The sequence below is a fragment of the Nuphar pumila genome, chromosome 12, assembly GCF_984573655.1.
Source record: "Nuphar pumila chromosome 12, dmNupPumi1.hap1.1, whole genome shotgun sequence".
NCBI classification, from domain to species: Eukaryota; Viridiplantae; Streptophyta; class Magnoliopsida; order Nymphaeales; family Nymphaeaceae; genus Nuphar; species Nuphar pumila.
This window is the reverse complement of record NC_143260.1, coordinates 99256829-99282545: the sequence shown is the minus strand read 5'-3', so window position 1 is coordinate 99282545 and position 25717 is coordinate 99256829. Positions and strand designations below refer to the sequence as shown.

The following is a 25717-nucleotide window of genomic DNA, read 5'->3' as shown; positions in this document are numbered from 1 at the left end:
TTAAACTAATCTAATTAATCTATGAAAACAATTCTAATCTAAAACACAATATTAATAAATACAGGAAAACACTACTATTTTATTTAAGACTCACCTATTTAAATAATCATTAAAGCATGGAATTCAGTGAATCCTAAGAAAAATAGCATGTGCATCCTATATTTTTCTAACTATGTTAACTCTACAAACTAAAACAATTAACTAAACTAAACTAAACTAAACACATATATTATTAAAATGATATCTCAGAAATAATCAGAATATATCGTTGTTCCCCGGCAACGGCGCCAAAATTTGGTTGTTATTTTTGGATGCATATTTTTAAAACATATTTTGCAATGAAATCAAGGGAAAATCGTCAACCAAAGATATAAAAATCCGACTTTCCACAGAAGTGGCGAGTACGGGTCGAATCCACAGGGAACGGGATACATTCTGATATAATTCTAAAATAACACTTTATTAATATAACAAAGTTTACAATCTATGTCAATATTACAAATGACATTGAATAACAATCTAAACTATGAAAATAACTAAAGTAGGAGGCTAAGTCTTTTGCAGGTCTTCAAGGGCAAAATGGTCTTTTCATCACATGTGCATAATGCACTTCTTCTCTGAATTACACCTGTAACCCTGTTCTAACTTATCAACCTCCAGGGCGATCCGACGACTGAGGGGGAGAAGAGAGCGAACTTTGCTTGGCTTCGCACCGCGAGGAACCTCGTTGATGCCGAAAATACACCATGGAACCATGTCGTACAACTGCAACACGTTGGAAATCCACCGAAGATGGAGGAGGAACCGATTCTCGATCGAGGGGCTTAGAAGACCGGATGGAGGTAGAGCCGGCCCTTCTTGTTGGAGTGTCTCGCACTTCCACGCAAGAAAAGTGTTTCCCACCTCTGCTGCACCTGCAAAACACAGCCACCATAGTGATTAATCAACAAGGGAGAATAAGAAATGAGAAGATTTGAAAGAGAGACAAGGTAGAAGGCTTGGATCTCAAGCTTTTCTTCATGTCTTCAATGGAGATGGAATGAGGTGGGGGTTAAAAAGGGGGCTGGAGTAAGATTCGTGCCCCTAGGGAATGAAAACCAAAGCAAAGACAAGGACTGGCTGGACGTCCCTCACCCCTATACACGATTTGGCCCTTTTGGGCGTTTTTTCAAAAATAGTGTTAAAAAGAAAATAATTGTTGGGCACCTTTTTCTACAAGGGGTTTTTAGAAAATAATTTATGAAAACTTGAATTGGATTGGAGCTGGATTGATTCCATGTGTTTTGACCCAAATCCAAGATCCAAATGGGCGTCTGGATCCAAATCTCTTAAATCAGCTTCGAGGTTTGACCCGCTACACTGTAAATGCATTAATTCCTTCATTTTAAATCTGATTTCGATGAAATTTGAACCAAATTTCTATAACCTCATTATGCACCTAAGTGTATGCTTTAAACCTATAGATGATGCATTTATGCAGTGAAAACATGTTAATAAAACATAATATTTATGCATCATCACGCTTCAGCTCCAATCCTGTGCTATCCTGCACAAATCAAATGAACACGAGCAATACCAGAGATAGAAGTAAAAATAATATTAAACTAGCTCAACACTAAAAACACTCAAAGACATCATCAACAGAATTCAATGACAATTAAAACTATATTAACTAAAATAATTAACTAAATTTCAATTCACTAACACTTAACTACATGCAATCTAACCATTTCAATTAACTAAAAGTGAAAACAATTAACCACTAACACTTCATTAACAAAACATGAACATAAACTATTGAAAAAAATACAAGATTAAGGAATTGAAACCAGTAAAATCAAGGAATGTAAAAATCAAGGAATGACTAATGAAGAACAAAAATTAATACAAAACATTGTATGGAAAAACTATAAAAACAAATGCAGAACGAAATGAGAAAAACCAGTAAAAGAAAATTTAACAGAACATAATATGTAGAGAAATGAAAGAATGCAACGAAGGAAAATACTTAATTGAAAAACAGGATTGCATTGAAGTGGTAAATAGAAAATAAAGCATGAATGAATGAAGCAAAAAATGAACAAAAGTACAAGAAATTACAGATTTTAGAAAATAAGAACATGTGCTAAATGAAAAACATGAAAAACTGAAGGAAGAAACAAGAAATAGAACATGCTGAAAATAGGAAATTACAAAACAGGAAATTACAAAAAAAAATTATTACAGAAATGAATCAAACAGAAAATTCAGAAAAACAAGATATGAAACAAAATTAAAAATCAGAACAATCAAAACAGAAAATTAGAGCATGAAAAAAACAGAAAATTTAAAAACAAAGCAGCTACTAAATGAATGATGAAAACAGAAAAAAAAACAAGAAATTTAATACAGGAATTTAGCAGAACAATAAACATGAAATCTGATGAATGTAAAACTAAAACAAGAAATGATGAAAACAATAAAAAAAACTATCAAGAAATTTCAAGAACTATGCACTAAACTAAAGAAAAACAAGAAATTAACATCACACGATACAGCGAAACAGAAAATACGAATTACACAATGCATTGAAATAGGAAAAACAATGAAGGAATGGAATTGATAACATGTTGTAAGAACCAAATAAAAGAAAACAACAAACAAATTAAGAGAAAAACATAAATTGCAACATATCGAATAATGCAAGACAAGAAATGCAATGCTTGACAGGAAAATCAAGATAATAAAAACAGAAAAACACAAAGAATCAAGAAATAACAACTACAACATCCGATCTATATTTTTCTTTTCGTTTTCTGAAATAAACACAAGACTGATTGAAAAAAACAAAGAAGAATGAAGAAACTGAAGAAAATAGAAAATTACAAAGAAAATAAAAATTTACAGGAAATCATCAACCGAGAATTTCAGAATGAATAAAAATCAAAACAGAAATTACAAAATACAAAGTTCGATCTCTTTATTTTCATTTTCGTTTTTTCTGAAACAATAATAGCATGACAAAATTGATTGAAACGATGAAGAGGAATAAGAAGAATGAAGAAGAAAAGAGGAAGAAGAAGAAGATGAAGATGATGAAATTTCAGACTTACCGTGACCAGAGGGATTAGAAGAGAATTTGGCCTCCACCGTTCACGCTGTCGCCAAACTGAAGAGTGTCCACCACCACCGGCTGGAGATTGAACAGAAAAAGAGGGAGAAGGGGAAGGAAGGTCAAGAAGAGCAAGCGATGGTGGAGAAAGGTGAGAAGAGAGGGAAGAGAGGGAAAGAGGGGAAAGGGGAGAGGTTTCAGGCGTAAATGGGTGAAGACGAGTTCTATTTTTTTGTTTTTCAGTTTTTAAAAGAAAGCAAATCGGTTTGAACCGGTTTGTTATTTATTAAAAAAATTGTTTTAAAAAAAACTTATTTGTACTAAAATGCAAAATAAAGCTACTTTTTCAAGCATTTTCTAATTTTCAATCCTTTTAGCTCATTTACTGAAAACTAACATAAAATTGGGTTTTAAATCATTTTCTCATGAAATCATACATATTTTAATGTTTATTAAATCTGAAATATATGCATGATAAAATATTGTAATGGTTAAACATGTTCCCTAAAAGGGAGCTAAGCGTTAATTAAGGGGCCAGAGAGTCCAATATGCAAAATGCAATGTTGAATCTCAAATGTTGGTTGTGGCTGCATGCTTGAACATGTTACGATCATGATGATGACATGTTTCTTTACAGTATTACCCATGTATCTGCATATGTGTTAGCTAAAGTTTGAAAATGTATGAGATTTTCATCTATGCATATGCACATGTTTATGTTTAAAAGCATAAATGAATGAATGTTTCACTATTGTGTAAGTGCATCCATTGCTCTATAGGAGGCCGAATCCTCTTGATAAATTCAATTATGATTTCATATAAAACATTAAGTAATCAAGTAAAAAAATACTACATCACAAGTAAAAGATACTTGCTAGGAGAGTGACAATTGGTACGAAACTTCATGGGTTAAGTAAGTTTCGAACACAGAAGGTTGCTCCTCCTCACCCACAATTTTAAGAGAAACATCTGCTTTAGACAACAACATAGATGGCTATAATACTCATGAGAAAATCTGATGCATCGGGATTAAAGGTGTTGGGAATCTCTCTTGAATTATCGTCCCTCATCCTGTCCTTGGTGAAAGATGTCTGGTCAGGTCAAAGCCACCCTTATGTATGAAAATACGTTTGCGCCATGACCCTGATCCAGTTTTTAAGCTTGTGTCATACCAATGATGTTAATAAGTGAAAACTAATATGTATGCACATTCGTTAGGCATAGCATGCATCATTTAAGAAAGAAAATGTAATTAAAGACAAGAATCAATTCATGCATCGAAGGACTTTTGCATTTGGTAAGTACATGCATTTTATCTGATCATGCATATTTGTTTCAGTTGATGCTTAATATGCTGATTTGCTTAATTAGAATGCATGCTTAATTCCCTAGATTTACTTTGCTATCTTATGAAAACTTAGATAAAATTCTTGTTTCGTACTTCTGTTTTCAAGTTTAGTATAATCTATCCTACTGAGACATGTTATGTCTGACCCTGTGTAGTTTAATATTTTTCAAGAAGTGAGTAGACACTTAGGTGCAAAGGCGGGAGGTTCTGACAAGGACTGCGCCTACCTTTCTTATACCTTCGAGGATTTTATTTGGACTCTAATTAATTTCTTTGAATTTAATTTGGACAGATGTAATTAATCATGGACAATTGTAGACATTGATTTTAATTATTTCATGAATGTTTGAATTTATTTTTAATTCCACAACTGTATGGTTATGCACGAATACGGAAAATAGCATGTCAACTTTTAGACTCCATGAATTTTTCGCTGTTATTTTTTTTTGTGCTTTTCTTTCTATCATTTTTCCTTTGTTGCCTATTCTTTCTATTGGTCCAACCCTGTCCTTGCTGGAGACCCCCCCTTATGGGGGTTGATTTTACAAATTTGGAAAGTTTTGACTTTTCCAACCCTTGTTTTGGTTTTTGGTTACTTTGTTTTTTAACTTCATTTTCAATATATTTTTGGTTTTTAACATTTTAAACTTTAAATTAGGATGCCACATAGGATGGGATGGCCCACCTATGGACTCCTATTTTATAGATTTTAGTTAATTTTTGAAATCCATTCCAAGAAATTCAAGTCAAATTATTTTCAAATTAAATTAGAATGCTTTATAAATTAAGTTGGAATTCACATGAAATGATAATGCATGTAATTTAATTAGATTAGTATCTAATACATTTTCATTAATAAAATTTCCAAAATTTTAAACATCTAAGTTATTTATTTTAATTAATTTAAATATGGCTAAATTCGAATTTTACAAAAAATATGATTCAAAATTCCAAATTCACCTTAAATTGTACTTACATTCTAAATGTCATTTAAGCCTAAATTAACTTTCAATTTCAATTAAATTCAAATTCAAATGTAAACGTCCATTTATGTAAATTATTTATATTTCTTAAGGGTTAATTTAAATTCTTCAGAAATAATTTTTAAAAAATTTGAAACTCAGTGGGGTCGATGAGACCCTGGGGCACGTAGGGGTTCTTTTTCAATATTTTTAATTTCTTCTAAACCCTATAAACCCTCTAGTGCATTTCTTGGCTAGAACTTGAGAATTGTAATTAAAATCCAAGAATTTCAGAAAAAACCTTAAAATTATCGGGTATTACATCTAAATTCAAATTCAGATCCAACCTAAATTCATAAATTGAAATCCACTTTCGATAAACTCTAGAAACTAAAATCGAAATTCAATAAGACTCCTAATTCAAATCCGATCCTAATTCTTATTCTCGAATCGGAATTCAGATTAATAAAAGTTCAAATTGAAATCAAAATTTAATAAAACTTCAAATTTAAAATACACAGTTAGTTCGAATCTTGTCTAATATTTAAAACTCAAATTATGATCTGATAAAAATCAAAACTCTGATTCAGAATAAATTCTTAAATCGAACTTTATTCTGAATATCAAATTGAATTATAATTAAATTTATAATTAAATTTATAATTAAATTTATAATTAAATTTTGAATAATATTTTAGCCTCAATTTACTATTATTTCTCATAAAGTATAAAAAAAATACGGGTTTTACATCCTTCCCTCCTTAAAGAAATTTCGTTCTCAAAATTTAACTAATGTTATTTATCAGATATTTTGTTTCTTATCATTTATATGTTTAATAAATATAAAAAAAATCTGAGTATTACACCTTTGCTCCTTAATTTAAGTTAGTATGACATGTAGCTCAAACCTACATATAACATCGTCACTTGAGACTATATTGTTTCACCCTCTCTAAGGTGGACCATGGTGTGAATAGGTTACATGAGAGGTTTCATCTTTATTACGCGAACTTCAAGAGATTTGCTTCCGCGAATGATGAAATGATCTTTAAAAAAGTCAAACATTTGTGAATTTGGACATCGAGCGGATTTTGAAAATTATAAGACATTTTAAGTGCATCATTTTTGTCGTACAATAGTCAATTTTTTTTTTTATATTTATCATCTCATAAATATAAGTTTTCTTTCTTATTCCACACAGACTAGGAGTGAATAGAAAAAGCTTACCATGATCAGGGTCAGTGTTGATAAATTGTTTTCAGGAAACATGCATTACACTAAGAGATTTTGAGATAGAAACCATTTTTAGAAGGATCTGAATATCGGGGACGTACCTGTAACAAAGATACAGACAGGAGCCGTGATTCGATATGAGTTTGCAAGGCGAGTATACAAATTTTAAATAAACAGGACTCATTGAAACAGTTTTTATTATTTAATTGATAAAAATATTTTTGATATCTTTTGTTAAATAATAATAAAATAGTGCCCGTACAGGTCATTGAATCTGTCCTCCTGTCATGTTGTATCCATAGATAGCAAAAAATGGCGTGTCCCTATGACATAGGTGACATGTAATGGACCAAAGCTTGAAAATAAAAAATGCCATTTTTTTTATTTTAAAGGCAATCTGGGGTTAGGCAGACCCTACCAGTTACACTATACCATTGGGTTTTGAACCTGCAACGTCCCAATACAAGGCAACCGAGAGCTGAGCCTCCAGTGGTAAAAGATGTCAATTTTTATGTCAAAGCAATTAGAGAAACTATCATAGCAAGCACACCTATGCTGGACAAAAAAAAGCTTGCAACTATGATTTGTATTAAAGAGTATGGTATCTCAAAGGAAGGAGTAGGTGCCTATGGCAGCCTTAGGTGCCTATGGCAGCCTCCTGCGATCTAAGGAGATTTCCTAATTATTTTTCTCAAATCTGATCATACAGATGTGTTTGTCATAGTTGATTTGCTAGGAAATGATACTTTGATCATGTTTTTTCGATAAAAAAATGAATTTTAAGCTTTGCATATTTATGATATTTATAAAAAAATTACATGGTTGCTTTTTCAAATCATATAAAAACCTACTAGAATCAGAATTGAATGATGCAGTGTTTCTTCTTATCAAATAAAAACACATCTTTATGGGTTAGATTTAAGATAAACATGAAAAAAGAATCCTTCAAAAGCCCCCCCCCCCCCCCCACCCACCCACACACACACACACATGAGATCCGGGGCAACCCTGTGCCTGCCACTCAAAAGGAGTCCATATCAACCAAAGGCTGACCCACACAACCAACTGCATATCCAGCTGACTTGTATTACATACATTGGGCTGGTGGATGATGTGGACTGCATGGACAGGTGTGTGGTGGTGGTCTTTGTGTGTGTGGACAGGAATAGAAGGGCAAAGAGGTAAAGGGTAGCGGCCTGCTGCTGCCATCCTTGGCTTGGATTGGAGGAGGGAAAATGAACCTGCAGATGTTTCATCCCTTGAGATTTCCACTGCACAAAAGAAGCTGCTGCCCAAAGTTTCCAACAGCTTCTTCTTCACCACCACCGTTTTCTTTTCATCTCAGGGCTCGGTCTTCCAAGAACGACATTGGTGACTCCAATGAAATGGGTGAGTCGTCAGTTATTGTTTGGCCGGAATCTTATATAACTGTGGCCCGAATTTTAGAGAAGAAGTTTGAGAAAACTGAAAATCTCACCAGGAAAGTTTATATTAAGCTTTTAAGACTTAGGCTTTGGTTCAGCGTTCAGTACTATAGCTTCAGTTTTGTTACTTTCCAACTCATGTAATATGCAGTAACTATGGCTTTTCGGTTTAGGTAAGTTAGTTGGATCGACCTAGTCAAACCCATTGAGCCATTGGATGCACAGTGAATTGTCAAAATCGCTTCAGGTCTTGCTAGTTTGGTAAATTTTGTGCAACATAATGTGGATAAAATCCTGCATTTGGTTGAGCGCTTACTGATCTTTGCATCGGCTAGAAAAATTATGAAAAGCACAACCACATGGTTTTAAAATTGCATAATCGCTTATATGGGCGTACTTTAATGCATCATTAAATTAACCATGCATGTGTTATTTTTTACTATCCAGTAGATCTTGCGTCAAGCATCACATTTTTAAAGAATGCAGTGGATAAAACACAACCAGGTTCATGAATATTTGTGATCTTCAGAGTTTGGGAAGTTGTTTAATTTTCATATGTTGCACGCGCATATCCTGAGAGGATGCTATGGTGTAGCTTTTAGTTCCACAATTTCACAGTTCACAACTTTTCACCACTTGTTAATTTAAGATTTCCATTGAGAACAGAGGATTTCACAGGCCAGGATACATACCAATTTTGGTGCATTGATGCAATAATACTTGGGGAAAAGCTAGAATTCTTTATATATGTATACCTTGTGTGATGCACATGATAATGGTTTGTTGAGCACATTATTGAGCTTGAGTCTATGTCAAAGCTTCAGAATCATATGCGTATGTACCTTGTCTAATGCACATTATTTTGGATTGCCCAGTACATTATTCAGGTTGACACCATGTCAAAACTGAAATGCCTGTGCATTTGCTCTACAAAAGTCAGCCTTTTCCAGGTAGCTACCGATCAAGTGATGCTACTCATGGTGACTGTACTTACTAATGCAAGAGACTAGATCTTAGGGATTGGATGAGATAGCTGGATGTTGATGACGTACTATCACAAATTCACGACCAACGGGTCTCAGGTTCGAACCTGATGGGGATTATCTCCCAGCTTGCCTGTCGAGAAGAAAAGGGGATTAGGCCATACATTTGAACCTTGTACGTTAAAACATTAAAAGATTTGGATCTACCTGCTTGAATTATGTGAAACCCATTATTCATACAGCTATTCCAATGCCTCATTTTAACAACCATTCTTTGGATTTGATCAAGCTGCCTGTGAATTTACCGGCAAAGATCTTTTCCATCTGTTTACCACCTCGTTAGCACAGTTGATCATTCCCAAGATCTTGGATATCAAAGGCTGCATTCCCTTGAATTGAGTTATCTACCCCAACACAATGTAGAATTGCAGACCTAATTCAAACCCAATTGAGCTATAGGTTCTAGAAGAACATTCCTTAGATAAGCCAATCGGATTATAATTCAACTATAAATGAATTTGGGCAGAACTTATTACATGTAAATCACAAGATCTTGGGGTTTTTCTATGGTAATTGAGCATTTAAGATTTAAAGGCATGCTACATGAGTGAACTGCACTCTGCAACTGGCAAAGAAATTTCACACTAAGCTTCACTACTAGAATACATGAGTTTGGCAATTGAATGCCATCCACAAGCATTAGGGGCAGCAGTTTGTACTGATACTTTATCAGCCTTTCATTTCAACCAAACAATTTTTATTTCTCATATTGGTCCAATGAAAAGCCAAAAATAAAACCGGCAAGAAATTGGGATCATGTTTTGACTCATGCTGTTCATGACTTACTGCTTAAAAGCATCATCCTGGGCTGCAGGTGATAAACCATCAACTGACTTGGACAAGGCTTGGGCTGCATTCAGAAAAAGAGGGAAGAAGAGGAGCATGTTCTCACAATTCACACCTGATAAATATGTGACTTGGAATCCCAGGAGTTCCGAGTACCCACTTTCTGAAGAATTTGATCCAATCAAGAGGGCAGAGAAAACAAATTTGAGGTTGTGGACTAGCCCAAAATTCACTCTTGTAGGAGCCATCATTATAGTTTCTCTGCTTCTTATCTACACTCTTCTGGTGCCACAGAAGTAATTTTGGCCACCTTTAATTCTTAATTTGTATGAAAAGGATAAAAAAGGGTGTCCTCTACATGTTCAAAGGTTTTGTTTTCTTGTGAAAAAGTTATGAACTCCCTGAATCCGTGTTCATTTGCTCTGTTCTGCTTAGGCTTATGCTCGTTGTTCATGCATATGTCCCTTTATATTTTGATAGGGTTGAATTTGCATTTCAAACATTTTTATAAGCAATGGTGGATTTTAACCCTTTTATGAGCAAGCCAAAATGTCTTTTTATTATATATTTTTGTGATAACCAAGCTGGGATTAGCGCTTGGTGTGCTTTGAGTATGAGATCCCTCAATTAAGGATGTGCGACTTAGAATCCTCTAGTTATCATATTCAATCAATACATGGGAAGTTCAGCTTGATTGTAGGCACATTATTCATCAAGTGAGGTTCAATCTTTAAGATGTGCTAAACATAGACCATTTGTTGGTTAGGTGTTGTACAACTGAATCTTCTAACAGATGTTTTATAGGCAGTCATATATGTGCAATTTGGATTATTGCATTGTGCGCCTTTCATGTTCAGAATATATGGCTTAACAACTTTGATCAAACTTACCAACATAACAAGTAGGTTATGATAAGCACATCCTAATAGCTATATTTAACATTTGAGGAATTCAAGCAAGTAAATGATAAAGAATCACCTATTGAGTCCATGACAAATTAGCCTTCTCTCTCTCATTCATGCATGTAGATGGGGCACTTTTGCCAAAAGCTCCATCGTTTTATAAATTCACAAAAGATCCATTTTTAATTTAGAAGCGTCATCATCACAATCATTTATGTTCAAATTTGGGTAAATAACCATACTATCCTTCAAAAATGGTGCATTTTCAGAAATGCCTACTAATTTTTGCAAAAAATCCTCCACATGCCTAATATTATTGATTCTCAACTTTTTTTGTACAATTTTACCCTTAGCACAAAAGAACCTGCTGATGTTTGCATGATAGATGTGTACGCCATTTGAAGGTCACAATATCTTAGTAACAAGAAAATTCTAATAAAAATTTTGTGGACCAGACAAATAATATTTGCAACCCTGGTGTGAACCTTCTAGAATTTAAAAGTTTGAGCTCGGCAAGTTCGTGTCATACATTTGAGGACATTTAGACCTTCACGCAGATACCATGCAAACCTTATTTAACTAAAAACTCACATAAAGTCAGGATGTCTTTAAATGTATGATGTGAATATTCTTACCTTTGCATGTTTTCTAATTTGAGCTCAATAGGTTCATGTCATACATTTGCGGATGTTCGGAGCTTCGTACAAATACCATGCATACCTTCTTTAACTAAAAATCGCATAAGGTCAGGATGTCCCCAAATGCATGGCGTGACTTTCGCAAATACTGTACACAAACCTTTAGAATTTAAAAGTTTGAGCTCGGCAAATTCGCACAATACATTTGCAGTGTCCTGACCTTTGCACAAATGATATGCAAACCTCCTTTAACTAAAAACTCACGTAAAGTTAGGATGTCCGCAAATGTAAGTTGTGACCTTTACAAAAGTTCAATATTCATACATATTATATGTGAACCTCCTGTTAATGCAATACAAATCTATTTAACAATTGAATGTCTTAAGCTTATTTTGCTAATGTCATTACCTCCACATATTTTCTTGTTCGAGTTTGGTATGTTCGCGCCATATATTTATGAATGTCCTCTTGATGTTTGCGCATATGACTTGTAAACCTCCTTTGTATATGTTGATCTTTTGACCTTAGTTGTGGACCTATTGAATATTTGCATATTCAACACGTGAACTTGTTAACTTTGCAAATATTGTCATTACTTTTACACATACCTCTTGACCCTCAAGTGTTATGTTTGCAAAGCTCTGTACACGCATTAAATATGACTTTGCGTAAGTATAAAAGTTGTGTTTCACATTTTAGGACCATTTTCACATAACATTGGGGGTTTCTTTACGAGGGTTTTGTGGTCACTATCCTATTTTTTGATGAGTTTTTTTTGGCTAGGAAGGATTTTTTTCTAAGCTTTGTCATGCGACATTAGTGGCACATCATCAAAAAGATTTTTAGCCTCTGGCACATCTTCGATGATGAGATTTTTTAGTAAGCACAAGTTTCACTCATTCTAATAGTTGAATCAATTATTTTGAGAAACAATGTCATGATTCTTAAGTTATTTTTGCATATTCAATAGTATATTTTATTTTTTAATTTAATTTCATATGAGTCTCTTTTGTCCGCCCTTTCTCCTTAAAGTGGTAAGCCTCTATCCTCAAATATGGTTGTATAAGAAATTATGCGAGAAGTATTATAGAGGCACCAACACCTGCTGGACATCAGAGAAACATATAGGATATACTTATGATATAAAAAAAACAATTGAAAATTTTCTTTCTACCATAAACCTTGTGTAGTATATTGAAGTTGTTATCTCTTGAATACTAACCTTTTTTGAAAAAATACCCATTGGATGATGGTTCATACATTATTGTATGGCAAAAGGTTGATTATTGGATCAAGAGTGAACCTGCTCCGTCGTCAAGAGCATGGGTTTCTAATGTAATTTATAAAAAAATACAACATTAGTAAGAGAAGGTTGAGATTGCTATCATCAAATAAACAACCCCAGAAAGCACTGACAGTTAAACAATATGTAAGAAAGTTAGTTGCACAAAAAAGTTCATGAGCTTGTGTCTAATGTAATTTTATGTAAATAACATATTTTTTATGATAATTTTTAATGTAATTCTTTAATGTTATAAAAATTGAATTTTAATGACTGTATTGGCAGTGACATAATTTGTTACAGAAACATGAAATGTTATTTAAATATGATAAAGTTTGTAATGCCTTAAAAAATTTTAACTTTGAAAATATAGAATTTTAACCAATTTTTTTTTTAAATAGCACAACGAATATAATTGGGTTTTAAAAAGTCGGACAATCCTGATGGGTTACAGAAATGAAATAATTGCTTGAGGCTAGAATTAGATCCATCCTTAACTCACAAATTGAAAGAAATGATTTTCATTCCATCTTTCTCACATAGTTTAGAATATTAAAATTACAAGTTCTCAAATAACATCAAAACATCTCATTTAAAATTAGACACCCAAAAGCTTGTCCAAGGATCGCCAAGACTATTAGGAAAGGATGGTTCATAGCCTCATCGCACACCGCACTTTCGCACTGTATCATTATTCATCACCTGTGCCCCATAAAACGGGATCAAAACTCTTACGAGCCGGTAAGCAAATCCATATAATATGCATAATGATAATTAATCAAAATCTATCATGAATATCATAACATGCTTCATGATAGACATATAATTGCAGATAATTCATCATGTAAATCCAAATATTATAGCATGAAATCTCAAGTAAATAAACAACATGGATAATATGAAGAAGCAATAACTATGTTAGTCAATTAGCAATGTCAGTAACTTTAGTTTCGATAGGCTTACACACCTCTGGGTACACAGATGTAATTGTCATCTTGCCAACTAGAGTATACTATGGTGTTCATTATGCAAATTGTATATTTATCGTAGTACATACTGACCGAATAAAAAAACTCAAGCCCGTGGTCCATAACCAAGAGATTTTCGACACAAGGGAAAACCGGATTGTAATCCCCTACCACTACAATAGCTGAGGTATACCATTTTTGGGCAACGTTGACCTTCCTAACTTTGAGTGACTGGAGGTCCAAGGACGCCTTTTATAAGACCTGCAATTTTTTAGCAAAATTTTTGAATAAATCCATGAGGTATTTTATATAAAAATAACATATGAACTCGAAATACAAAATGAATAGATTTCAACAAACCAATTATACTTATAATGTACGTATCCTCACAGATATATACTCAAACAATCAGGGAGCCATAACTTCCTCCGTGAGTATAATTAGGTGATTTCAACGAGCCAACTCTTTTAGTTTCGTCGAAATGAAGAAAATGATGTACTCAATTTTTTGCAAAAAAATATCAGCGGAACCCTAAAATACGCAGAACCCATAAAAATATCTCACCAAACAAATCTTGTAGGCCCCACATAAATACCCCATGGAATGATTAGGTTGGCCCCACAGGGATATATAAGTCATTTAATTACTTGGCCACTAAGTTTGGATCTTCAATCAATGGGCCATCTGGATCAGACCCAGACCCTATGTGGATCCAAGATCCACATTTTTGCCTATAAGTAAGAGGAGACCCCCTCCTTTTAGAAAAAAATTCAGCCCTCCCTCTCTCTCCTCTTTCTCTCTTCTCTCTTTTGGTTCTAGCCTAAACCTAGTCCACTTGCAGTGAGCATAAACCTGCCTAGCTTAGGCTGAGCCTAGTTGGTCAAGATCCACTTGACCTACTAGGTTAGCTTTTCTCTTTCTTCTTTGGTTTTGGTTTTAGCCTAGATGTCAAACCTACTTGACCTAGACTTAGCCTAGTTGAGGTGGGCTTGGATCCACTTAACGTAGACCGAGCCCAGTTGGGACAAAACCCCTTAATCCTGACGGCTTGACCTCCTCTACCATTCCTTTACCTAGGTCTAACCCATCCGACCTAGCTTAGCCTAGTTGAGGTAGGTTCTAACCCAGTTGGACCTCAGCTAGGTCCAATTCAATTTTTGGTCTAAACTTCATTGGATCATCATTTTGTCGAAAGCTGCAAGAGGCACTCTTGGTTATGACCACACTAGATGTAAAAAATATGTTGGCCACGACCTAAGAGTGCCTCAACTAGCTCATTGGAGCCCTATCGCATAAACTGATCGGTTTGCGCACTAAATAATGTCAAAGTTCTACTCTTCTTGATATATATGTATTTGCTTATGCTTTTGAGATTTTCGTTGTGTCAAATGATTTCAAGGCTCCTGCTTTTCGCAATATACATATATATTTGCTTATGCTTTTAAGATTGTTGTTGCGTCGAATGATGCAAGGCTCCTTCTTTCTGCAATATATATGTATTTGCTAATGATTTTAAGATTGTCGCGTCAAACGATGACAAGGTTTTTGCTTTCGGCATATACGTGTATATGTATTTGTTTATGCATTTAAGATTGTCATCGCGTTGAATGATCCCAAGGCTCCTTCTTTCAGTCTCATTCCTCATATTCTGCTTAGATCTTGGTAGTTGTATTTAGATAGCAAGTTAGCTCATTGGATTGGTATTTATGGATACCCCATATACTAAACTCATTGGAAAGAGGATTGGGCTCAAATGAGAGTGCCTAAATTAATTCATCATCATCAAAAGATTTTTCCTTTGATTCTTTAGTTTTTCTTGAGACTACAGTGTTATAAGGATATGGGACCTCTAAAGAGGGGTTAGGATTAATATCCAAGTGAGCATGAGGTTGGCAGAATTTGGCCCACCTCTTTTGATTATCTAAATACTATTGAAAGAGCTCAGGAGACCCATACCATTGTTTCTCATGATAGAGCCCACTGAGGGCTTGATCTAGGAACTGCCTCTAGCTTTCTTTCATTCTGCCCCAAGCCCGACATGCTCTTTGCTGGTTTTCCCATGCATCATAGTCTTGGTTGACTATTTCCTCTTGCTTGGAGTCATTTTTCCATTGGATATAGCTCAAGTGAGTCGTAAAGGTTTTGAATTTTGGTCTGACACTCGGTTCGGGCTCTTCTGACCCTCTTGTATTTATCGGTACAGGTGGCTCGGGCTCGAACCATCCAAGTCCTATGCTCTAATGTTCTAGATAAATTGAATCATTTTTTTTTATTTTTTTTGTTGGTTCATAAAGACTTCATATAAGCTTGACCCACATCCTTCTATAGACACCCAATTTTAGACCAAGATATTTTATGCACAAAACCTCTAGTATTTTTTGCATATTTTAAAGATTTGTTAATTTCAATTGCTTTTTTGGCCTCCAAAAATGCATACTCAAGATTATTGTGCAAAAGAGAAATTAAATTAAAAGATCTTAGCTTTTCAATGAGCAAAAAATCAGGTCAATACGATATCAGAGTAGAATGTTATAACCAAAATAAAGTGACTTGTTTAATAAATGATCAAATTTAGTTTTTCACTTAAAAATTAATTGAATTTGAGGATATTAGTTTTCCAATGCATTAAAAATTACCTCAAACCAACATTCGAATAAGAAGTTATGGCTGAAACAAGTTAACATGTCGAGCTTGTTTAGTCCAGTTTTTTAACGATAATTTATTTATTGTTATTACCTTTTGAATTATCGTTATTACTCTTGCAATGACAATTTAATGTGCTATAACTTTTTTTTCTAAAATGTGTCATTATAACCTTATTTTCCAACATGTTTCGCTATATCTACAGTTATAACAACTCATGTCGTTATATCTCACCCATTTGTCGTTATTACTTTTTTAAAATGTCCTGCATTTTTTTATGTCGACAGACTCAAAAAAGCACATACTAGCCCGTCCTTATTCATTTTTTTACAACCCAAGTTGTCCCCTTCACTTAATAACCTTCTTAAAACCAAGATTCTATCCCGTAATCTTCTCTCCAAGATCAAATCTTATCCCTTTATTAAAATCCTTTTAACCACAACCCTAGATCTACCTTTGGATCTCGGATATATAAAAAACATATCCAGATCCACTCAAATTCTATAAATAAGAGTGCCTTCTCCCTATTTTGAGGATCTGAAATTAAAAATCATAATCAACCTTATTTTGCAAAAACTATTTCACGACCTAGCCTAGTGTAAGCCTACCAAGCCTATCTAGCCTATTCTAGGGTCCAAATCACCTAACTTATCCCCTTTTGAAGCTCGAATGAAGCTGAATTATCGTATGTGCTCCCCCACAGTCGATGATCATAGAGAGGGCTACCTAAGCACGTGGTAAGTTTAAGTATATATTTGTTGTTATTTCAATGATTTTATACATTATTATAAGCTTATATTTGTCTAATGTCTGTATAGCTTCCACCATTGAACTCGCTTTTTCTAGGTTTTAGTGTTCAAGGTATGCTTCTTCTTTGCAACACAACTCCAGCAACAATGATCCGACATTCTTGATGTGGCTTATCCCTGCTCAATGGAGGAGGAAAGGCATAAAATCTTGAAGAACAGTTCTCATTTTCTTCTAATATTTGGATCTAAATCTTGAATCTATTTTTAAAATATTTTTTATGGGAAACTTGTGTTTTTAGTTATTAAAAAACTCAGGATTTACAGAATGACGATCATGGTGGGACCGTTCGCATGATCTGAGAATCGAAGTTGTCAAGATAGCATTGCAAGGTTGGTACCCGTTTGCCTATTTTTCAGATCTATATCAACCTCGGATCTAAATCTATATTTTCTATTTTTGTTTTTGTCTTCTGTTTCTGGCACCATCACAGTGACAGAGGCATATCTTTGTGCTCATATCTTGTTTTTCCATGTTCTTAGGCTTATCAAAAAGCTAATGAATGTGGATATGTTTCACATGTTTGGCTCATTTTTAGATTTTATCTTTACGACCTATGAAAATAAGCACAAATGGTAAGAAACAATCATTTTGGTGACTGAAGTTCATTGTTTTTATATGTATCTCAGCCATTCAGTGACAAAAACTCGTGTTTTCAAGCTCATTGAAAAGCTAAGACTTAAATCTAAGTCTAACTAGTTATGAGCCAGAGCCAGAGCCAAAAACTCCTATAGGGTATTCTTTTTTCTGGTTTAGAATTTAGTACTGGTATTTTTCGTGTTGTTAAACAGTCAACTAGCCAGCATTCCTGGAGGCTTATCGTCTCAACCACTTATCAGATCATTGTGATTTTGGTGGCATTGGAAAGATAACAAACTTATTTTTCAATGTTCCTTCTGCTATTTTTTTGGATTTTCATTGCAAGTGATCAAAAAATATGCTAGAATAGTCAAAATAAGCATCCTAGCACCTGTTCAGCACCTATCTTTAGGAGCGCTTCTTGGGCCATATCTTAGTACCCTTCTGTCAGTTTTTAGCATGCCATATGCCTTTAAAAATATTTTTTTTGTTTTTTTTTCTTTGTTAGGAATTTATCTAAATTTTGTCATTTTCATAGTCAAAAATCAATAGCAAAGTCTAATATTGTTTCTTGACTTAAATTTTTTTAAGAAAAACACTCTCAATTAGATTGGATTTGATTTTCTTTGGGTTTTTGAACCCTGGTTCCTAAAACCCGTGTCTACATCCTATCTTTTTTGTTGTGTGGTGTTTGGACCTGAGTATACCTTTTGGATAAGGCCTATATCCAAATCCAAAGATTTCATCCGTTTCATTTTTCGTGTGAAAATTATTTTGAATATAAAATCACAGTGTTTTCTCGTGTGCATTTTTTGTTTTTTCTAAGTAAAAATAATAGGTAGATTGCATGTTTGCTTTATTGTTTTAGATTTAGAAAAATAACTTAGATCTAACTTGGAGATTTGCATGACACTTAGAATTTTTTAGGAAAATTTTGAACCTCCAACAAGAATAGAAATCACTTTGTTTGAAGACAATACTTCGTGTGTGTTCTCAATGTTTTATCCTCTTTCTTAGGAGTTTGATTTAGAGACTCTGATTTTTTATGTAGATTTTCAAAACCTGCCAACTCGTTCTATCATTTTTTATCTTCGGATCCTCCCACTTGTACTAAAAGCCTTTAGCTTGGGTATATCGATTGTGAACCAAGGAAACTGGTAACCCCTTCGCAGAACCCAAAACCTTAATTTGAGTATATCATGAAAGATCCAATAAGAATTTTGTTTACAACCTCTTGCCTTTCAATTTTTAGTATGCTGGAATTTGCAAATTCTTTGTAAGAATTTTATGCACTGTAAAACATGTCCAATGGAGGCTGGATTGGGACATGTCTAATAAAGAAGTGCTCCTTTGTGATCGTTGCAAAAAAAATTCGCTTTTCCTTCCTCTCTTTTTCTTTTCTCGACCATTTTCCTTTTTTGAAGGGGAAAAAAAGGAAGAAAGAAGAGAGAAGAGAAAGAAAGAAAAGAAACTCTTTTACAAAGTCTCACTTGACCTTTATTTGAAAAAGATTTTGAAAATTTAACTCGCCTTTATTTTTTTAAAAATTTGCGAGAAAATTAGAGAGACGGGATTCACTCGTCGGTACGAGGTTCAACTGTTCCTAACGCCTTTACCAGGGGTAATTGAACCAATGATCGAATTAATGTCTTTTACTTTGCCTAAATTTGTCTAAATAATTATTCTGAAATCTTAAAATGCACATTGAATCATGCTTGTGCAATGAAAATGCAAAGATGTATGCTTTTGAGAAATGCTTTAGAAATTTTAGATTTTGTAAATGATTTTCAAATTGAATTTTGAACTTTGAAAATGAATTTGGAAATTAGAATTAAAGATAAAATTCAAAATCAGAATGGAATTTCAAAGTTGAATTGAACTTTAAAATTGAAATATTGAATTGATTTTGAAATTGAATTTTGAATTTTGAATTTTGAATTTTAGAAATGAGTTTGGAAATTGAAGTTTGAATTTAGACTTTAAGATTAAAATTGGATTGAGAATAGAATTTTGAATTTGAAATCAGGAGGGAATTTTGAGAGTTGAAATTTGAAATAAGATGGATTTTTTAGAATAAAAGGATAAAATCTGAATTTTCGAATGGAAGCTGAAAATGAATTTGAATTTAGAAAATAAAACTGAGTTTTTAAAAGTTTATTTCAAAATCACTTGGATTTTTAGAAGATGATTTGAAATAATATGGAAAAGAATGCAATTTTATCCTAAATGATGAATGCTCTGAAATTCATTTAAATATTGGGATTTTAAAGTATATTTTATTCTTTAATAGAATTAAAATAAGATTAAATCATAATACATTCATGACTATAATCACAAACATATTATAATATAATCTATATTTGAATTCTAATAAAGAATAAAATAAATATTTGGTGCCTTTATAGGATTTAAAATGAAATTAACTTTTAATATATCTATGACTGTGGCCACAAATATATCTCAAGTTAATTCACATATTAAATTCTGATAAAGGAAAGAATATTTCAGAAAAATATGATGATTTTTAAAAGAGACCTAAGTGGAGGTCAAATGTTATTCCATAAAAAATAAAAATCCTAAGTATTGCCCACATTTTGACTATGGCCATAAATGTAAATCATTTACTTAGAATTATTTACCTCTTACTGAAAAAAGTGTGTGTGTCATTCGTGTCTCATCATTGTGGATTTTTGAAATGAAAGTAAAAATGGGATGAAATAGGTATTTACGAGAATTACATGCTCATACATTCTATTCTAAACTGGAAAGTAAAGAATTTTCATTAATATCGATTTATTACAACCTTGAATTGAAATTGAAAGATCAAAAATTCCTAATCTAAGAAAGGAAATCTATATTTTTCACATTTTCCTGCAAAAACTGAGTTAGCATAAGGCAAAACGCAAAATATGGAAAATTGTTATATTGAAAACGAAAATGCATATGATTATACATATTCTAATGAAGAATACATATGCAAAATGTTATATTTATGCTAAATAAGAGATGCACATGAAAATGCATATGTTGATGAGAAAATACATGGGGAAATACGTATGTAATGCACTAAACTTAATGGAAAATGTTTATGCCTAATGAGAGGTGTATGTATGCCATAGTGATGGAAATATAGCAATTCACGAATTGCTAGGAGGTGTTTATGAAGTTACAGCCACTCATGGGGAGGCTGTGTTGTGAGATGGGAAGATACATACAGTAGGTGGAATGAGTGTAGGAAGCCACAGAGGTGCAGCAGATGATGGACATTGTGCGCAAGGTGTGTACATGGCAAGGTGTTACAGCAGTGGGATGGAGTGAGCTGGAAGTATATTGTGTTTGTGAAGGGTTCTGTGCAGGTGGAGGTGAGTACTAGAAATGTGACAGTGAACAGCGTGTGAGGAAATGTCGTGTAGGGATGAAGTGAGTTTAGGGCAGCAGGTGACGAGGATGATATGCTGTGGTGGCAGCAATATAATGAAAGGTGCAGGTAGATGCTGTGCACAGGTGTAGGGGATGAAGGTGTCCTAATGAACACACAGATGCAACAGTGCAAGTGGTGTGAGAAGTGTGCTGGTAAGAATTGGAGTGTGGTGGAAGTGTTGTTGTAGGTGTATGAAGATGTAAGAAGTGGTAAATGGAGGGTGTGCTGTTGCGGGAGTCACAACAGGTGGTGGAGATACTGTGCATGGTGTAGTGAATGGTGTGAGAGCAGCAATGTGATATATGGATGTAGCAGGTAGGTGCAACTGGGGAGTGTAGTTGCAGGGTGGCAATATAGGTGTTGTGAGTGTAGTGAGTGCACTGCAGGTGATAAGTGGAAGGGTGTGTACATGGAAAGGTTGTGAAGATATGTTGTGGGTAGGTGGATAGTGAGGTTAGAGAGCATAGGTGCAGGAAGGAAACATAGATGCTAAATGTGAGGTGGTGAAGATGGTGATTGTCATAGAGGTGATGTGTTGGTCAGCAGGCACAGTGAACATAGGTGTTGATGAACTGTGAAAATGTTGCAGGAGATGTGTAAGTGTAATAGTGAAAATGAGGAGGGCAGATGACATGACAGAGGATGGTGGAGACGTTAATATGCAGAATGCATCAGGCACATATACAATAAAAGGAGGCAGACCCTCACATAAGCTGCCCACAACCTCTCTGGAAAAGTTTATTCAGGACAATGGATGATCTGACATGCCTCTTGTCAGTGCTCCTACCACGATGTCTATAAATGAATCTACACATAACAAGATGAAAGCCTGATCTGCAAAAATTCAGGTGCATTTCTCCAGTCAAACAAGGTTACATTTTCACTGCCGGAATGCAGTAATTCTTCACTTCCAAAGAAACTGTGGGAAACTAGTCAAATTTGATAGGTTGTAAAACAGACTTTGAGTGGAACAGTAAACCTCCATGTTGGAAACAGGCCCCATCACAATTATGATATAACATACCTGTTGATATATTCATGATCCGGCAAGGGTCACCCACAACACCGCTTTGTTAGCAAACAAAGGTTATTAGAAACCCAACTTCGCAAACTAATAAGATAAAGCCAATCTTGAAATGTTTATAAGATACTCTTTTACTCCTTGGTATGACACACACATGCCCATTATGCATCTAGGTACATATGCAACTTATGTATCCATACACCCACGCATGTATTTATATTTGTGTGTGTACATGAGATGTGTGTATATACTTTTCCAATCCTTCATCTTTTTCAAGAGGGAAAAAATAATGCCTGAGAGTATCTCAAAGTTCGTGCTTTAGCCCCTGTGGCCTGACTACCACCCACCTGAAATTTGAGCTTTTAATCATTGGGTCTGACCCAGTTGCCCAAGAATAACTTAATAACCCAATCTAGTCAAATTTATAACTGATCCAAGTTATGGTACAACAATCCACGTGCATGTATCTATGTAACCATATACAAATGGGTGTGTGCACGTGTGCAGGGGAATATGCAGTGAATGGTGTAAAGTAATATATTGGAGTATAGGTGCTATTGAAGATGGTCTTAATAAAAGGTGCTATATTCCCCTAGAGTTTCCATGATTGGGTTCCTGTTCCAGCCCTTTAAAAGGAATATTGAAAAGCCTCATTTGGAAAGAATGCACGCACCAACAGAGCATGTTTAGTCAGGTTGTCAAACCAATCTCTAACTTGTAGATCAAAGCTACCAGACAAAGCAATAAAATGCATTATTCGTACTCCTGTTGCATCTACCATCTCGCAAGAATATGCTGTGAGTACAGGAAACGAATCAAATACATTGGATGGGGTAGTGGTGCACAGGTGATGGGATGGAATGCCATAACAACCCACAGAAAGTGGCAAACAAAAATGGGAGACAGGTACAGAAACTGATAAATAGCGCAGAATAAAATGGCAACAAATGTATATGCTGAATTGAAGATGCAAGATGCTGGTTTATGCAGATTGTATAGGAACGATAATGTTGAAAATGGATGTTAATCGAAGCCTATAAATGCACATGAGGATGGAACAGATAGACTATTCAACGTAGGTGTAGAACCAATGAGTCTTGGTGTTATGCAGGAATGGATGGTGCTGGAATGAAAATGCTGCATAACCCTGAAGGCAACGGAAGCTATCTCAAGATGTAGGGCATATACGTATATGAATGGAATGAAGCCAGTTAGGTACTGATTCAAATATAGCAAGTGTAATGAATGTAAGGACATACAATGTATGGATGAGATGAAACGAGACGAAGGAACCAACATAGATAATGTAATGAATGCCTTATTAGGTTACCTTGCATAGGTGGTATTGTTCAGTAACATGAAGTCAGAGGTTCAATAAGGTTTGACCAACATAAAAATGTAACAAAAGTCACCAAATGGAAATGATAATAGATGATGATTGTGTTCTAATGGGATTATAAGAATAAAACCGATGCAAATATCAATTCAATGCGCAATTTATGAGATGAAGGACAGGACAAGATGATATATAATAATGCAAGACAGCAGAAAGCATGTAATTAACAGATGTGTAATGAAAATACAAGAGTGATGATGATGAACAAATGAACTAATTGATGAAATGAAGCCCATGATACAAGATGACCCTGTACAGAGTATATACAACTCGACATGGGTATCCTGCGCATCAAACAGCCTGGAATTCACAGTGAGAGGTCGATGGGTGCTAATGAGATGAAAGGAGATATGAGTGGATACGGATGTGGGAATGAATATCCGCAACAGAATTTCCAGGGGGGGGATCCCTCAGATTTCACGACCATTAGACTTGTCTTCTCTCTTTTCTTTTCTTTTCTTTTGTTAATGCAAATCTGAACAAGAGAAAACCGCAACCACTTATGTGATCTGATCTCAGATCATCACATATTGCATCTACCTGTGAAGCAGATCGGTCTCTACTGCTTTCATGCTTTTCAGGCAAAGATGGACAGAAACCAATCATATGAAAGGCATATCAAACTCAACGTTAAAGAGAAAATGCATAGAATTGTAATAGAATGCTGGCAATGAAATGCAAAGTGAGAAACGGCAATAAAAATAGATGCTAAATGCTGAGTAACAGAAAATGAAACATGAGAATGCCACAAACGAATGATACGGATAAAAGCATAGAGAATGTGTAAATGATAAGAAAAGAAATGTAACCCAAAAGAGGGTCAAAATTCTGTTGCAAAATGCAAATCGGTGCTGCTACAAGCAGACCGATATTGCATATGATGCATCAATAGACAGAAGATAAAAAATCTAAGGAAAATAAACAATGAAAAGGTGAATTCACAGGAAAAGTACCTTTTTTGCAGTAATTGTTTTGGAGTGTGAATTTCAAGAAACTTCACAACGTATATAATCGTTGATTGCCCCTTATTTGCTCTCCATTACTTAAATGAGATCTATACATTTATATGTAAACTTCATATTATATATATGCGAATTTAGTAAAATATTTGTGAAGTTTCTACATGTTTCAGTTATAGAAAATTTACAATTATGGTTATGCAAACTTTTTACTATGTATGTGGATTTAGTAAAGTTTTTGTAAAGTTTCTATGTTTCAATTACAGGAAGTTCGCAAATGTGGCTATGCAAACTTCTTAAGGTCCGAAAAAAGAGTGTGAATCCACATTTTAGTGAGAGTTTGTGATACACGGGAAGCATACCAATATATCACGCAAACTTTAGGAAATTCACTCGTGTGAAAGTTAAAATGGTCCTTTTAAAGCCAGACATTTACAAATTTGAACGTTGCGCAAATTTTGAAATTTGTAAGGCATTTTAAAAAAAACGTGTAATTTTTTATGTGAATTATACCATTGGAACCCATCTTTTTTCTTCCTTTTCTTGATAACTTCCGATCTCATGTAAAAATCCATATACAATAAAAAAGCGTTACACTCGAATGGGAACCTAGTTGACCTAGATCCATGTGCCCTCTATCAGTGCTACATGATGAGACAAGTTGGCCGATTGTGAGCTCAGTTAAGTGAAACCTCTGCTCAGGTATGTTTATTTAATAAATGACCTGTTAACAAACATGTTTACTTAGGGCACATTTGAAAGTGGGAAGATGATAGGAAAAATGAGTGGAAAAGAAAAAAATGCAATTGGGAGAGCTTTTTACATGAAAAAAATTCTAAAACTAAATTTTTCATATGACAAGATGCTGTTGTTGCTCACTCATTAATTTTGACCTCATACACAGTTTTTCATTATAATGTTCCGACATCTTGCAATGGCTTAGATGAACAGGAAAACATTTCCTCTGCAGCCAAACTCGGCAAGTGGGACCTCTTATTTAGTGGTAGAGACGGATATGTTGATACTGCAGCCTCTGATCGTTATGATTTGATCACACAGGTCAGAGTTGTGTACAAGTTGCCCAAATAAATTATACAAGATTCAAACAGGCTGTTACAGTAAATATCATTTTGTACACCACCTTTCTATGCACCTTAGCAATGAAAACTAGCAAGCACGCTAAACTACATGCTAGTTCGTGTATACCATTC

The 25717-nt window shown here is 34.3% G+C and overlaps 1 long non-coding RNA gene across 1 annotated transcript; it reads left to right on the top strand.

Moving 5' to 3' along the window:
- The first annotated feature begins 7844 nt into the window (after positions 1–7844).
- On the top strand, positions 7845–10293 carry LOC149821297 (uncharacterized). Its single transcript, XR_016426545.1, has 2 exons — positions 7845–8023; positions 9916–10293. It is a non-coding gene; the product is annotated as an uncharacterized LOC149821297 (long non-coding RNA).
- The last annotated feature ends 15424 nt before the right edge of the window (positions 10294–25717 follow it).